Here is a 16,040-nt window from a genome sequence, read left to right on the forward strand (position 1 = left end):
CTCTAAATTAATAAATTCAGGAGTTTTTAACCTGAGGACCATGAATTTTTAAAAAGTGTTTTTTTAATAACTTTATTTCAATAAAATGTTTTTTTTTGTAATTCCACATATTTCATTACACATTAAAAACCTTATTCTGACAAGGGATCCTTGCACTTCACCAGACTGCTAAAGGATTCCATGACAAAAATGACAACAACAGCAAAAAGACCAGCAGGAACACAAGCAACAACTACAACAATACTATTACAAGCCACTTGATCTAAGTAATAGTAATTTTTGTTAGATTGGCAAGAATCAATCAAAGATAGTGAGTATCTTTCCAATTATTTGCCCTTCATTACTTCTATAAAAGCTATTTTAGATTTATATTTATGTGAATCATGCGTTGTTTTGGGTAGCCTGATCTGCAGATCATCTGTGCAATTTGTAGTTATTTTGACTAGAATTTTGCTTATTTGTCGTGTCCTCTTGGATTTGGTTAGTACTGTATAGAAATGCTGATGATTCTCACAGATTTATTTTTAAATCCTGTCACCTTGAATTACTCATCTCAAGTTATTTTCTTAAAAGATTATCTGTAGTTTTTAAAGTGCATTACCATGTCAACTGAATATACCTGCATGTGTGCTGTGTGTATACATATATACATACACACACACACATATATATGTAACTTTGTCAGCTCTCTGTTGATTACTGTTTATAGCTTTGATTATGTTCTCTTTTCTTATTGCAATAGCTAGCATTTCTAAAACAATATTAAATAGTAGTGGAAAGAAAAAGCAATTGACTTTTAATAAATTTATAAATGCAAATATATTGGTAATTTACATCTTTGTATAATATCCATTGAAAGATACTGGCATCTTGTAGTTATACTGACCTTAAGAGTAGATATAAACTACTTCACAAACCTTTGTCAGAGATGCCCATGGAATGAAAGACCCAGATTACTGTTGGTGGGCATTGTATTTCTACAGTTTCTTATGCCTACCTGGAAATCTGTAAAGAGCTTTATTGATCAGTCTAGGTTGTACTAACTCTCCATTTTGCAACCAGGAACTTCATACCACAGGAAAATAAAGTTTATGTGAAGAAAAGAAAATTAACAGATAAATATTCTGAAATTGGTGAATTGTCATAACTCAAAGTTGCCAAAGAAACCCTGTACAATTCATAGTCCTAGCACACAGTGGGAGGATCCACTCATGTTGGAGGATTAAATGGTCTGTTCCAGGTAAGGACAATTTACTGCATTGGCAAAATTTCAATTCAGTCAATAAACATTTATTGATTACTGAATGCAAGAAATTAGGGAAAGTGCTAGGGATACAAAGGCAGCTATGAAGTTTCCACTTGTTTCAATTAGCCTATCATTCAAGTGGTGGTAAACAGAGGCAGAGAAGGATATAATTATGATATGCAATTTTATAATAAAAGAGAGAATGATATAGCTGTTAAAGAGTGTTCCAGGGGAAAGTACTATGGAAATTTGAGGAGGGAGAGATCCCATTCAGAAAAAAATATTGAGAAAGAGGTGAACCCTGAATTGGGCTTTAAAGGATGGTGGACACTCCAACATATCAACATGGATTGACATGGTGAAAGGGAAAAAAGATCCATTCCAGGTGAGAGGGATGGGAGAATGAGAAAGGAAAAGGAATCCAATTTGGCTAGAAATTAAAAGATATGTAAAGGCTAGTGTGTAGCAAGGTAGTATAGTGGATAGAATGCTGAGACTGGAATCAAGAAGACTCATCTTCACAAGTTCAAATCTGAGCTCAGACACTTACTAGTTGTGTGATCCTGGGCAAGTCACTTAACTCTTCCTCAGTTCCTCATCTGTAAAATGAGCCAGAGAAGGAAATGACAATTCACCCCAGTAGCATTGCCAAGAGAACCTCACATGGGGTCACTAAAAATCAGGCATGACTGAAACAATTGAATAACAACAAAAGCTACTATAAGACTAGACAGAATACACTGAAGCCAAATTGTGGAGGGCCTAGGATGTGAGGATGAGGAATTCATATTTTATCACATAGTCAGTTGGAAGTTCTGAGCAACAACAGTACTAAATGTGATTGTGTAACTGCACTATATTCAGCAGCAACTGAATGAGCCTCTGTTATTGCTTGGAATGATAGAGAGGAGAGGAGGGGGTCTACCAAGCTGCCTAAAGAGATGGGAATCAGCCCAGGTTGGGAACAGAGTGGGACAAAGTGTCCATTCCAATCAGTTGTTCATTGGTTTTGTGAATGGATGCTGAACTTCTAGTCTGGGTGAATTAGGGTCATAGTCTAAGAAAGAAAGGGAGGAAGGGAAGAAAGAAGGTAAAGGAAAAGGGGAATAAGGAAGGGAAGGGAAGAAGGGAGAAAGAAATGAAAGAAGGAAGGAAGGAAGGATTTAATAGGATACAGTTTATCCTAGAAATCTCAGAGTTGGAAAAGACTTTGAAGATCATCTAGTCCAACCTCACAAAAGCATACATCCTGTCTCTGACAAGATCATACAGACTTCGCCTGAATGCCTGTAGTGAAATTTTTTGATGTTGTGAATCAATATGGTGTGACCTCGCAGAGGCTTGTGGGTGGAATTAAAATGACTTATTTGTGGATGTATTTGCATTCCAAAGGTCTAAGTAACTTTAGATGAATAAATAAAATAGTTTCTTTTTTAAAAAATTAAACTTGCTACCATTAATGCTAAAACTATATTGGGATAAAGCAGCATGACAGCATCAGGGTACAGAGGGAAAAGCTAAATGATCTTGTATGTGGCTAAGATTTTATTTGATCTTAATTGCTACTGAGCATGTTTAGGCACAACATTAACATTTCCTAAAACAAGCATCTTATGCCACAGAGCCTCATTGAATGCATAATGAACCTGATTTTGAACAAGCTAATGCAACATCATATAAATAAAGGTTAGGAGCTGGAAGAAACTTTAAAGGCTTCTAGTACACTCCTCTCATTTTACAGATGAGTAAACTGTTATCTAAAGAGACTAATTCACTTGCCTGAAATTAGGGAAATAATAGGTTTCAGAGGCAGGATTTGTACACAGATCCAGGTCCATTGTTTCCAGATTCATTTATATTTTCCCCCAGTGTACCATCATGCTTCTTAAAAAGGACAGGGTCACAAGGAAGTTGGGACAAGAACACCATCTGAAGCATGGTCCTATAGGGGATAGAAAAATAGTTGAAATCTGGGATGTCGTAAACCAAAAACAAGACATCTAGCCACATTAAAGTAATGTTAATAGTGTAATTTTTTTGCTTCATATAAAAGTAGTTAACTCTTCATTATTACCCTAGGGACATTACCATGGGCTTTTCAGTAGTTGATTCTCAAGTTCTCACAAAGCAATTAGCACTTGCTTTCCTTGGAATCATTTCTGCTGGTCATTACCTTTCTACTATCAGAAACTGGGGCTCCTCTGTTGTACTTGACACTGCAAAAGGCTGATCATAAATCTAAGGACATTTAGGATAGGAAGCAGTGATTACTAAGATTTGGGATTACTTTGCCAAGCATATAATCCTAGATTGATATATGTGAATTTCAATGGAATGTTCAACAAAGGCTTTTTGGCTATTCTTGTGGGCAGAATGGAGAGGTCTCAGCTTTATGATAAAATACTTAGGTGGATTTAGAGTTGGGGAAATTATTAAACCTAAACAGTAGTCATTGATGGGTCATTTTCAAATTGGAGAAAATTTTCAAGTGTGGTACCTTAGGTATTTGTCCTTGGCCATGGCAGTTTTATTACTCTTCTCAATGAATTATATGAAGTCATAGATGGCATGTTATCAAATTTGCAGATAATATGAGAGATATAGATAACATGTGGATGAGAGTGAAGTTCTGAAAATTTCTAACAGCTTAAACCTTGAGTGTACCTACATCACCACAGTACTTGGCTATCAGTATCAAAATTTCTAGGGGCTTCACAGTGCATCACTTTTCACTAAGATCTCAGAGGTATGGTTGCCTTGTATGCCTGATTTCTGTTCATCTGTATCTTGCTTAATATTTGCCTAAGTGGTTTATCTTTATCACCATCTATATTTGCTTTTAGCACAAAGTTAGAAAATAAGCCACTTGACCTTTTAAGATGATCCAATATAAAATATTGTTTACAATACTGAAAATACTTATGAAGAACATTTGGAAATTACACTCAATAAGGTGACAAGAGTCCTAATGTGTGGCACTTAGCATCCATTATTTGTTTTCCTCTTTACTGTTTTAGACACAATACTTGAGACTCCCTTTTTATTTCTTTCATCAGAGTATTAGATACTTCATCTCCACAACTCAGTAATTTATGATTCACACAGAAAGCAAGCACAAATAGAATCATCAAACACATCCATATACAGATGGCTTTTAAACAGAAGCAAATTTTCAATTATCTGATTTTAACCCATGACCCATATGGTCATATCTGACCTGGTTTAAACTTTAGGGATTCCCTCTAAAATCTCTTTGTCTTTCATTTGATCCAGAATTTCCTTTAGGAAAATCAAAATCTGGCCTTTATCTAAGTCTTAATAGCAACAACTAGAAAAAAAAAAGGTTGCATTTGTAGGAGTAGCCCTGAGCTTCGATGCAAACAATCAGGCTAATGAGACAATTAATTTATACTTACATACATATGTACATGAATATATATATATATATATATGCATAGATATGTAATATAAACTTTATTTAAGATAACAACATTAACAACAAAAAATGAAAGGACTTACACCTAACTCAATAATCACTCAGGATAGGAAGCCTTTCTTTTTCTATTATGTAGGCTTATAGGGATAAAAGTAAGGCATGGGCCTGATATGTGTAGAGAGGTCCTCATATGGAGAAGGACCTATTCTTGTGTAGCTTGAAGGAGGAGAAAAGATACATCTACCCTCTTCTTCTCCAACTCTTTTCCAAGGGAGACTTTCATTCCTGCCAGGAAAGGAAACAGGAAGTAGGGCTGGAGGCTACCACTTGGCTGATCTCAAATAGAGGAAGTTAACAGGTTAGGAATATATGTATGTGTGTATATATCTAATATGTATATAAAATATATGTATGTATATGTACATGTATATATATACATATATATCTATGTATATATATATATACACACACACACATACATATATATGTGTCCTTTAAATATTGTTAGCCTAGAGGATATGTTTGTATTCTATCTAACTTTTGATCACTGTTTCAATTTTTTTGGTGAGGAGGAAAGAAGGACCCCCAGCTCTATATCCAAGACTTGACTTCTTTCCTTCCAATACTAGTCCACAAGGAATATACCTAGTGAATATCAAGGAAGTCAAGTTGTCCAAATTGTGGTAAAATAGAAATCAGTGAAGGTATATGTAGGAGAACATATACCAGACAATACAACCTGAAGGAACTCTTCCATTGGAAGTAAGATAACTGAGTTCAACCAAGAGAGAGGGTTCTAGATCTCAAACCAAGGGGAAAACTCCCCCAAATTTCTAGAATAGCAAGCTGCGGATAGGGACATAATGAAGACTATCACACTTTTCATGTCTTCCCAGACTCTTTTCCCCTCAGCAACTTGAAGTGGGGTTGTCCTCTTCCATCTTTTCTCTTGAAGTTGGAAGTCAACTGGAATCTGTGCTTGAAGAAGACTCTTGCCTAGAATGTCCCTAAGGGGGAATCTCACTGGAAAAGTCCTCAGAAAAGAAGGGGGGGACTGGCAAAGGCTGGAGCACTCTTGTCTCTTACCAGCTCTGCCTCTTTCCTCACACTAGGCCTCTACCAATAAAGAAAGAGTTCCTTACCAGTGGCCCTTGGAGACAGGGGTTACAGACCTTTATTTTCCCTACGGAAGTCTTCAAAACTTAGAATACCATGAGTACTCTCCAAGGGTAGGCTCCATTGCACTGGCACTGAGAAAAAAAATGATGAGACCCACTTTTCCCAAGGGCTTATAGGAGCTATATTCTTCTTGTCTATACCCTCTTGTTTGTTAGAGAATCAGTCCAAGACTCTATTCTTAGTACCTGAGTTGTCTACATAATTCACAGAAACAGTGCATTACATAGAACAAATATGTTTTTATTCTTTGTCACAGCATTGCCCTTCCTTGCTTATGCAATCTGTTCTCTACACCTCACAGTTAGGACCAGGAGCACCTTGCCACTCTATTGCTGCTTCTGTTTACTGCTATCTCTGGGTCTTGTGACTCCCTGTTATGCAGAGCTCTCTCTAAGGAACTGTTTGTCTATATTGTATCACACAACTCTATCTAACCTAAATTTCTTTAGGGTACAGATGCCACTTCTGATGCTTGCTACCTATATGACTTTGGACAAGTTATATAAAATAATCTTTGAAGTCTTTTCTAGTTCTAATTGATCCTGTGACCCTAACTGCTAGAGTTAAGGGGTCCATGAGTATGAAATTTGGCAAGTATTGACATATTTACACATATTTCTTGCAACTTTGAGTTGCAAGATCTTCCATCTTTTCTTATGATTAGAGTCTAATATTAATTTACACATATTTCTTTTTTGATGCCCAAAAGGCTATAAAAGTGTGCATGGCATTTGACTTAGCAATACCACTCACTATTAGATCTGTACCCTCAAAGAGATCAAAGAAAAAGTCAAAGGATATATGTATACAAGAATATTTATAGCTGTTATTTTTGTGGTGGTAAAGAATTGAAAATTGAGGGCATGTCCATCAATTGGGTAATGACTGAACAAATTTTGGTATATTATTTTGATGGAATTATATATTCCTGTAAGAAAAGATGAAGCAAATGTTTTCAGGAAAAAAAAAACTTGGGAAAACTTATGAACTGATTGCAAATTGAAGTGAGCAGAACTAGGAGAATGGTGTACATGGTAACAGCAATATTGTAACAACAACACACTGTGAAAGACTTAGCTACTTTGGTCAATGAAGTGATCTACAACAATTCCAAAGGACTCATGAGGAAAAATTCTCTCAATCTCTAAAAAGAGAATTGATGTTGATGACGAACATCTGAGTGAAGATTGAAGCAAATTTCTTTTACTTTTTTCTTGCTTTATTTTTTCTTTTGCAATCTGGCTCATTTGGAGATATGTTTTGCATGACTTTATATATAATGAATATGACTTTTTTTTTGGCCTTCTCAATGGGTGAGATACATATGTATGTATGTACATGTGTATGTATATATATGTGTATGTATGTGTGTGTATATGAATATTTATGTATGTAGGTAGGTAGGTAGGTAGGTAACATTCATCACAGGCCAAGTCAACTCCCCAAATCAACAAGTCTTGGTGTGGGTTCACACTTATTACTGTGTACCAGCTCTCTAGTAACTGAGCCGTCATGGTGGGTGCTAAACTTCAACACAAAATTCTACCAAGTTCTTTCAAGCCCACATTTTCCCCCACCCTCAAAAATGTAATTTATGTGGCACAGGTTTTAGTAATCTGTCCTGGCATGCCTCCTATGCAGGTACACAAGATATAAATGAAAAATTTTATATATATATATGTATATCCTCAAGAGGTAAACTCTGTCTCACGTAACTATAAAAAATAATACTAACCACTGTTATATATGTGCATATATGTTAATAAGTATATGCATATATGTAATCAGTACTTTTTATTTTATTTCTTTGGATTTTTTAAAAATCAGATAAATGTTGATAGTTTTTGGTTTTTATATCACCTAAATTTCCTTCATATTTTTCCCCATCAACTTTTTAAAGAAAAAAAAGGGGGACCAATTCATAAAACCATCACTTCATCAAAAATATGTCAATACTTGCCAAATTTCATACTCATGGACCCCTTAACTCTAGCAGTTAGGGTCACAGGATCAATTAGAACTAGAAAAGACTTCAAAGATTATTTTATATAACTTGTCCAAAGTCATATAGGTAGCAAGCATCAGAAGTGGCATCTGTACCCAGGTCATCTGACTCCAGAATTAGTTTTTTTTTTTTTCCATTCTACCAAGCCCCTGGAACCTTATGACATGTTCTATATGACAATAATAAGAGTTCTGGTTTAATTGAACTTAACTGAGTGTCCAAGCATTAAAACCATTTTGTGTAGGTAATAAGCCAGTGGCAAATACGTTATTTTTTGTTACATGGCAGCATCTTGACCACTTAAATAGTTTTTGTGAGTTCCTGGTATAAAAGTTCAATATGAAGAAATGGCTTAACAGTGACCTTCTCAAGGGAGGAGGGAGAGTAGTTTCAGGTATTAGTTTGTGGAAGATTAACTTCTTTTACAAATGCTAAAAAAGTGAATTTTGTCCTTCAGAATGAAAACACGAAGTTTCCAGAAGCAAGAAAACATTAATTTCATCCACTGGCATGATTACAAGTCATTATAAATCCCAGCAAAACTGTTATTTTTCCTAATGAAATTGCTGTTGAAAACTATGAATGACTTCCCTCCCTGTTATGTCTACAGAGGCATGAAAATAACAATAATAAAAGTAAAATTATTTCCTCTGCTTTCCCTGCATTTGACTTTTTATTTTTCAAAATCTAATTACAAAAATTGGACAGTGATAAAATATAGACACATATTAATCTATCAGTAAGTGCTGGTCCAACTTTGTAGCAGCAAATGAAGTCTTCCTAAAGACTCATTTTCCAGCATAAGGAAACTTTAATCATCAAAAAGTCATAACCACTGGAGGAGCTGAGCTTGTAGTGCAGGCGTGTGCGCGTACACACACACACACACACAGTTATGTGGTTGCCTGCAAAGGTAGATAAAGCAGTTTCAGAAACTTATCCAATATTCTTGATAAAAAACCATTGCCAAATCCCTTTGCAACCAACAAAAAATGGGAATGGGTGGCATCAATGAACTTCATTTTCTATCACATACTTGACAAGAGTGAATGGAAGAGGTTACTAGTTCCATCAAATCATGGTGGCTATGCTGATATGTATGAAGACTTTGCCAACTGGACAGTATTTATTCCTTCAATACTTCTGTGGATCCATGATCTTATTGAAGTGAATATTTTCTCCATAAAAGTAGATCTTAGACCACAACTATATCTCATCTTTTTTGATCCTTGCTGATGGCGTCCTATCCATCTTCCATGGAGCATTGCTCAGTGTGATTCTGTTGTTTCTTCTCATCATTCCTCCATAAAGAGCCCACCTAAGAAACAACAGGTTTTCCTCTACATTCTTTAAACAATTTCTATTTCTTCATTGTATTCAGTGAATAGACATCAAGAGAAGCTTGATTAAATGATTTCTAAGGCTCTTAGCACTCTAAATCCTATAATTCCAAGCATAAAGATTATGTGAGAGTGGATAATCTTGTCTTTATTGACAAAATAGAACAATGATAGGAGGATAGCACTCCCATCTCTGAAAATTACTTAGTTTATCTTCCAGATATAACTATGTTAAAACATTTCCCCAGATGTGACATTTCTTTTCATGAAAAGAGTTAATCATATGTTTCTGACCTAGATCAAACTAAATCTGGGGTTGAATCCTATTGAAACATTGCCATCTTGGAATAATCTTCAACAAAGCTGCTACCAACTTTTAGATGAATTGTAAGTTAAAAGTCACAGGAGGAATCAATCATTGTTTTAAAAAATGCACATAAACAATGTTACTGGACCTTTGTATGTTAAAATATGTACAACTATTGTTGAGGTAATGATTGAACCCATTAGTTATAATAATATATGAAAAAGCAATAACACATGACCTAATAATATAGGAATAACAAGGTTAGAGATTGGACCTATGATTTTATTCTTTCTAATAACGTAAGTTGGCACCTTTCCTGCAACTTAATGTTTTAGAATGTTGACTAAAAGGCAGAGAGGTCACATGACTTGCTCAGGGTTACTGTGTTAATATGTATCAGAGACAGGACTTGAATTTGAAGACCCTCTGAATAAGAAGCCACCTATCTACTATACCATGCTGTCTCTTTAAAAGGTATATAATAATATATGTTGTAATATGTTGTAAATATGTTGTAACAATTATCATAATGTTGCTATTTATGATGATGATGATGATAATTTCTGTTTCTAAAGTTGCTTCATAAATTCCTGAAAGCTAGATAGGATTAGATATAAAATAATTTGCCTAAAGTTCTATATCTAGTAAGAATTTGAACAAGGATTTGAACTCATTGTTTCCAATTCCAGGAACAGTACTCCTTATCTCCACTACCCCTCCTATCACCACTAAATGAAACTGTTTTATCAATATAAATTATTTTACATTATAAATCAATTTGTTAGTATTTTGTTTACTTTAGTTTCTAAGGATCCAAGAGAACAAAGTCTTTAGTCCTACTTTTCCTCTAATTCATAAAAATTATTAGCCTATCTACTTTTGAAATAGTTTCACAGAGATCTTATTTTAATTCCCATTTCTTTTTTTTAAGGTCTCACAACTCTGCGACCTTAAGAAAAAGAAATGGGAATTAAAATAAAATCTCTGTGAAATTATATGTCATAACCCTCAGATCAGATCCCATTTAAGTTACCGAAGAAAAAATACAAGAAAAAAAATTAAAAAGAAGGAATACACATTTTTTTCCACCCACTATATGCCAGGCACTGTGCTAATCACTTTATAAACATTATTTCATTTTTCCTTACATCAACTTAGGACATAAACCCATGCTATTATTAATCTCTATTATATAGTTGAGGAAACTGCAGTAGATAGAGGTTAAATGACTTGCCCAGAATCACATAGCTAATAAATTTTGGGGACAGATTTGAATTCAGAACTTCCTGATTCCAGGTCCAGCACTCCATCCACCTGTCTGCCAGAACCTAATCTCAGGATGTAATGGTATTTAAAGATGGAAGTTTTCAAAAGGTGGTAAAAATTGATTACTGGAAGCTGATTTGGTCCCATTATGGTTCCAGAATAACATTTATCTGAAGGGTGTTGGACAAATTAGCTTTATTCTGAGAGTAGTGCTTGAGTGGATGTTGGATCTTGCTCTAAACTGAACCTTCTCTCTGATAAGAAACAATGAAATTAGAAAATAAGATGAGTTCTTTAGAAGAAAAAAAAATTAAAAAATAATAAATATGGTAGAAGAGAAGGTTGAAAATCTTATTCCAAAGTAGAATTCCTGAACAATAGAATGGAGGAATAATTTCATGAGCCAAAAAGATATATCAGAACAAAGCAAAAGACTGAAAAAGAATAAGTAGAGAATCTATTTTTTGAAAAAAATAAAAAGACCATGAAAAGAGAGATAAGAATCATAGAACACTTTGAAAACCATAAACAAGGGGGCAAGTAGGTGACACAGTGGATAGAGCACCAGTCCCGGAGTCAGGAGAACTGGAGTTCAAATCCCATCACAGACCAGACATTTGACACTTACTAGCTGTGTGTCCCTGGGCAAATCACTTAACACCAATAAGCAATAATAACTTTCTCTACAAAATGGAGTCTAATCCTAAAGAAAAAAATGGCTATTTTGACTTTCATGCGTTCCTGATGAAAAGATAAGAGCTGAGGAAGCTATTTAAAATTCATAAACAGAAGTCAAGAGAAACCTGGACAATTCAAAATATTTGAGCAGTTATAATGGGCTAAATAATGATGAAGGGCAGCTAGGTGGCACAGTGGATAAAGCACTGGGCATGGATTTAGGAAGACTCATCTTCCTGAGTTCAAAACTGGCCTCAGACACTATCTATGTGACCCTAGGCAAGTCACTTAACCCTGTTTGCCCCAGTTCTTCATATGTAAAATGAGCTGGAGAAGGAAAAGGCAAACCACTTCAGTGTCTTTCACAAGAAAACTCCTAATGGGATCATGGAGAATCAGACATGACTGAAAGGTCTGAACAAAAAACTGATGAAGAAGGGCTTGTGTTCAAATAGAAGAACAAGAGCCAAATATTCCATCATGATAAATAAATTAATTAGATAAATTAAATTAATAAAATAAATTTATTTCTCAACCTAGGCTCACCTTAAAGCACATATTTTAGACAGTAAATCATTTGAAATCATAAAGAACATCAATCTTCTCTAACACATCCAAAACACAGTTGTGAATCAACTAAACATCAAACCCTTTGTAGATCAGTTTTAACAGGGCCTAGTGGTGGTCTTATGACATCTTGTTGGTTTTAAAAGACAAGGATAAATGTGGGCAGAAGGAGGAATACAATACGTAACAGCTTTGAATGTGATTAGAAACTTATTGTTTTTCACATCTGGGGTGAAGAAAAAGTATACAAGGAAAAATATGTAAAACTGGGATGGTGTGAACATAAACATAATTTTCTCTCTCTTCTGACAAAGGAGTGGAGAATACATGCATACACACCTAAATGGAGTTTCATGTAGAAATAAATTAAACTTAACAGGGAAACAGGTAAAGTAGGGAAGAAAAAAATGGGATTTAACAGGAAGGTAGAGTCAATGAGGGAATAGTCAAGCAAAATAAACTTCAGCTTTGGAGAGTTTGATCATAAGGCAAGAATTAAAAGGAGAAAGTATAAGAGCCAATGATTGTGGTCTGAGCTATATGAAGAAAACATTGGCAGAGGAGCATGATCAAACCATTTCATTTACAGACTGCTAGTTGTCAATGACATTGATTTTCTGTTATTGTCTTTTTTAAAGAGAGGAGGTTCAGAACAAAGAGAGGAGAAAACTATAAGAGGACATGATGGAAGGCAAGCACAATTATCCTGAATGAAAATGAGATGAACTCACTAATAAAACAGACCAGAGGAGCATAATGAATGAGAAAACAGAATTCAAGAATATATTGTTTTCAAGAAACAGCTTCATACAGAATTAAAAACAGGGATTGCAGAAGAATTTATTATACCTCAGGAAAAAAAATAAACAGCAACCTGGTATGACCATCAGGATGAAAGACAAAGGGACGGATTATCTATTTGTCTATCTATCTATCTATCCATCTATCTATCTGTCCATCCATCTAGATCTAACTATTCTTCAATGTATCTATTTATTTATCTCTGTGTATAGTTGTTTGTTTAAAAAGTCACTGTACTGCACTTACCTTTTGACATAGTGGTCTTACTCCTTGCTCTATGCTCCCCAAAGACCAAAGACAGGGAAATGATCCATAGGTACAAAAATATTTATAACAGCAATTTCTGTTGTAGCAAACAAACTGAAACAAAGTAGTTACCTATTAACTGGAAAGTGGTTAAACAAATTAGAGTATGAACATTGTGGATTATTGTTGCCATATAAAAAATGATGGAAGAGATATTTGCAAGGCAACCTAGCAAGATTTGTGTGAGCTGAATCAGAGTTAAGTGAACTCAGAAAGGAGAACAATTTGTAAGAATGCAGTTTTGTGAAGGAAAGCAAATTTGAAAGACTTCATAATTCTGACAAATACAATTACCAATCATTGTTCCAAGAGAGTAAATGTAATTCATTATCAGCCTTTGCAGAGGGTTGATTGAGTGTAGCTATAGATTAAGACAATTTTTTAAACATGATCACTGTGTAAAGTTCAGAAGTGGTCACACAAAAGTAGGTCAAGATATGTATAATCATCTTGTATTTATTAATTTTTTTTTAAAAAAGCTATTTGTAGTAGAGGCATACTGTTTTATACACAATCCTCTATTTCTATTCTTCTTTCTACACAGAAATATTCATTTTTTATACTTGTCAAAATCATAATGAAAAAAAATAAAATGATCAAGCCCCAAGAGTCTGTGTTTTAAGAGAAATAGAGGAAGCTGGCCCTGGAAATTTAACTGTTGGTCACAGTGTATATGATAAGAAGGAAAGATATCTTTCCTAGTGGGTGGCGGGAGGGGGATCAAGCATTACATTTTTACTATGATTGTGCTTAAAATTATGGCCCTACATTTTCAGTGGCCTATAAAAAAAGAGGTCAGAATAGAAAATGCAATAAAAGAGAGATCAAAGGATAGGAAGGACAAACTCAAAGAAATCACCAAGTAATACAGTCTGGAGTTTCTCAGTAAAATGGGTTTGACACATGTCTAAACAAACTAGATTGGTTTGTTGACTTTTTGATAGTATGCTTTTTGCGCCTTTAGATCTTATATTAAAGATAATATTTCAATGTACACCAAATGAGTAGTTTGATTAGAGAAAAAAATGCTTTTACATTGCATTAGATCACTTCAAGCTAAAGAAACAAACACCTCAAAAACCATTTGGGTATCTCTATGTTGGGGAAAATGAACATTCTAGCCCAAACCTTGACTTGTAACATTTATAACAAGGAACATTTTTTATTGCTCTATGTCCTTGTGTGGTAGAAAGGAATGCTTTTATAATTCTAGCTAGAATGCTAGAGAAATATTGGGTTGTTTTGGGACAGGGCTTTTAAAAACACACAGTATTTGAAAATGTCATAATGCTATGGACTAAGTGTTTGAATTCTCAGTTGATTTACCTTATTATCCAGAACTCATTTTCTCTATGAAAATAAAAGACTCAAAAATCAGCTGGGGGTTTATTTCTCAACCTAACCTCTCCTTAAAGTACATATTTTAGAGAAAAATAATCACTTGAAATAATAAAGAACATTAATCTTATCTAACACATCCAAAACACAGTTGTAAACCAGCTGAGAATCAAACACTTTGTAGATCAATTTCAACATGGAGCAGGATTATACTTCCCGAAACATAGGGAATTAAGCTAAAATGGATACAGATTTTAAACAAAAAACAAATCAGAATCTCTTATTGTATTCTTTTAACTGGGATGCTGAATGACAGCAAAAATATATTATTTAAGAATAAACAATAACAATAACTTTCCTACAATTTAAAGCAACAAAATCATTAAATACATTCAGTGCTAACTTTTAACTTGAATATTATTATTAAATCTGAAAAAAAATACAAGGAACAGAGGAATGATGTGTAGCATTTAAAGACTTTAAAGAAGAAAATAGAACTGTATCAGCCCCAACTAATTTTAACATCTGTGTCTCTTAAAAGCATAAATTTAATTTCTCCCAAGAAATGTTTTATTAAAACTTCACTTTGAATTGACGTATAGTTATTGCTACTAACTTATTTCTGCTTGAAAATCAAATGAGATTCACATGGGAGAACCATGTGATAAAATTATTCAACTTTTCATATTTATTTATGACAGTCTTGTCTCTGGGGACAGTATCAGAACTTTCTGACCACATTTTTTCCCCTACTATGGACCCCTAACTCCATGAATAAGATTATGTACACTTAATTGATGTTTTAAATCAACATCTCCATTGAAAATACACATTTGCACATACACACACATACTCACACAGACCTAAAAAGAAAGATCTTGGAAGATGTTCATTTATATGTTGGATGTATGATTTTCATGGCAAAAAAAGGTATGATTATATAATATATATGCAATTTAAACAGCTTTTTTAAAATAGTTTTTTCCTAATACATATAAAGATAATTTTCATCATTTTTTATAAGATTTTGAATTTCAATTTTTTTTCCTCCCTCAATCAAATCCACCCTCCCCAAGATGGAAAGCAATCTGATATAAGTTATAAATGCACAATCATTTAAGCATATTTCCACATTAGTTATCTTGTGAAAGAATGAAAAAAAAACAGAACAAAAGGGAAGTCTTCAAAAAAAATTGAAAAGGGTATGCTTCAATCTACATTCAGACTACATAGTTCTTTTTCTGGATATGGATAGCATTTTCCATCATGAGACTTTTAGAGCTGTCTTGGATAATTATGTTGCTTAGAAGAGTTAAGTCTATCATAGTTGATCATTGCATAATGTTGCTATTACTGTAAACAATGTTCTCCTGGTTCTGCTCACTTCACTCAGCATCGGTTCATGTAAATCTTTCCAGGTTTTTCTGAAATCCACATGTTCATCATTTTTCATAGGAGCATAGTATTCAATTACATACATATACCACAACTTGTTCAGCCATCCCCAATTGATGACCATCCCCTCAATTTCCAATTCTTTGACCCCACAAAAAGAGCTGCTATAAATATTT

This window comes from Vombatus ursinus, unplaced genomic scaffold, assembly GCF_900497805.2.
Source record: "Vombatus ursinus unplaced genomic scaffold, bare-nosed wombat genome assembly UNPS02001419.1, whole genome shotgun sequence".
Taxonomy (NCBI): Eukaryota; Metazoa; Chordata; class Mammalia; order Diprotodontia; family Vombatidae; genus Vombatus; species Vombatus ursinus.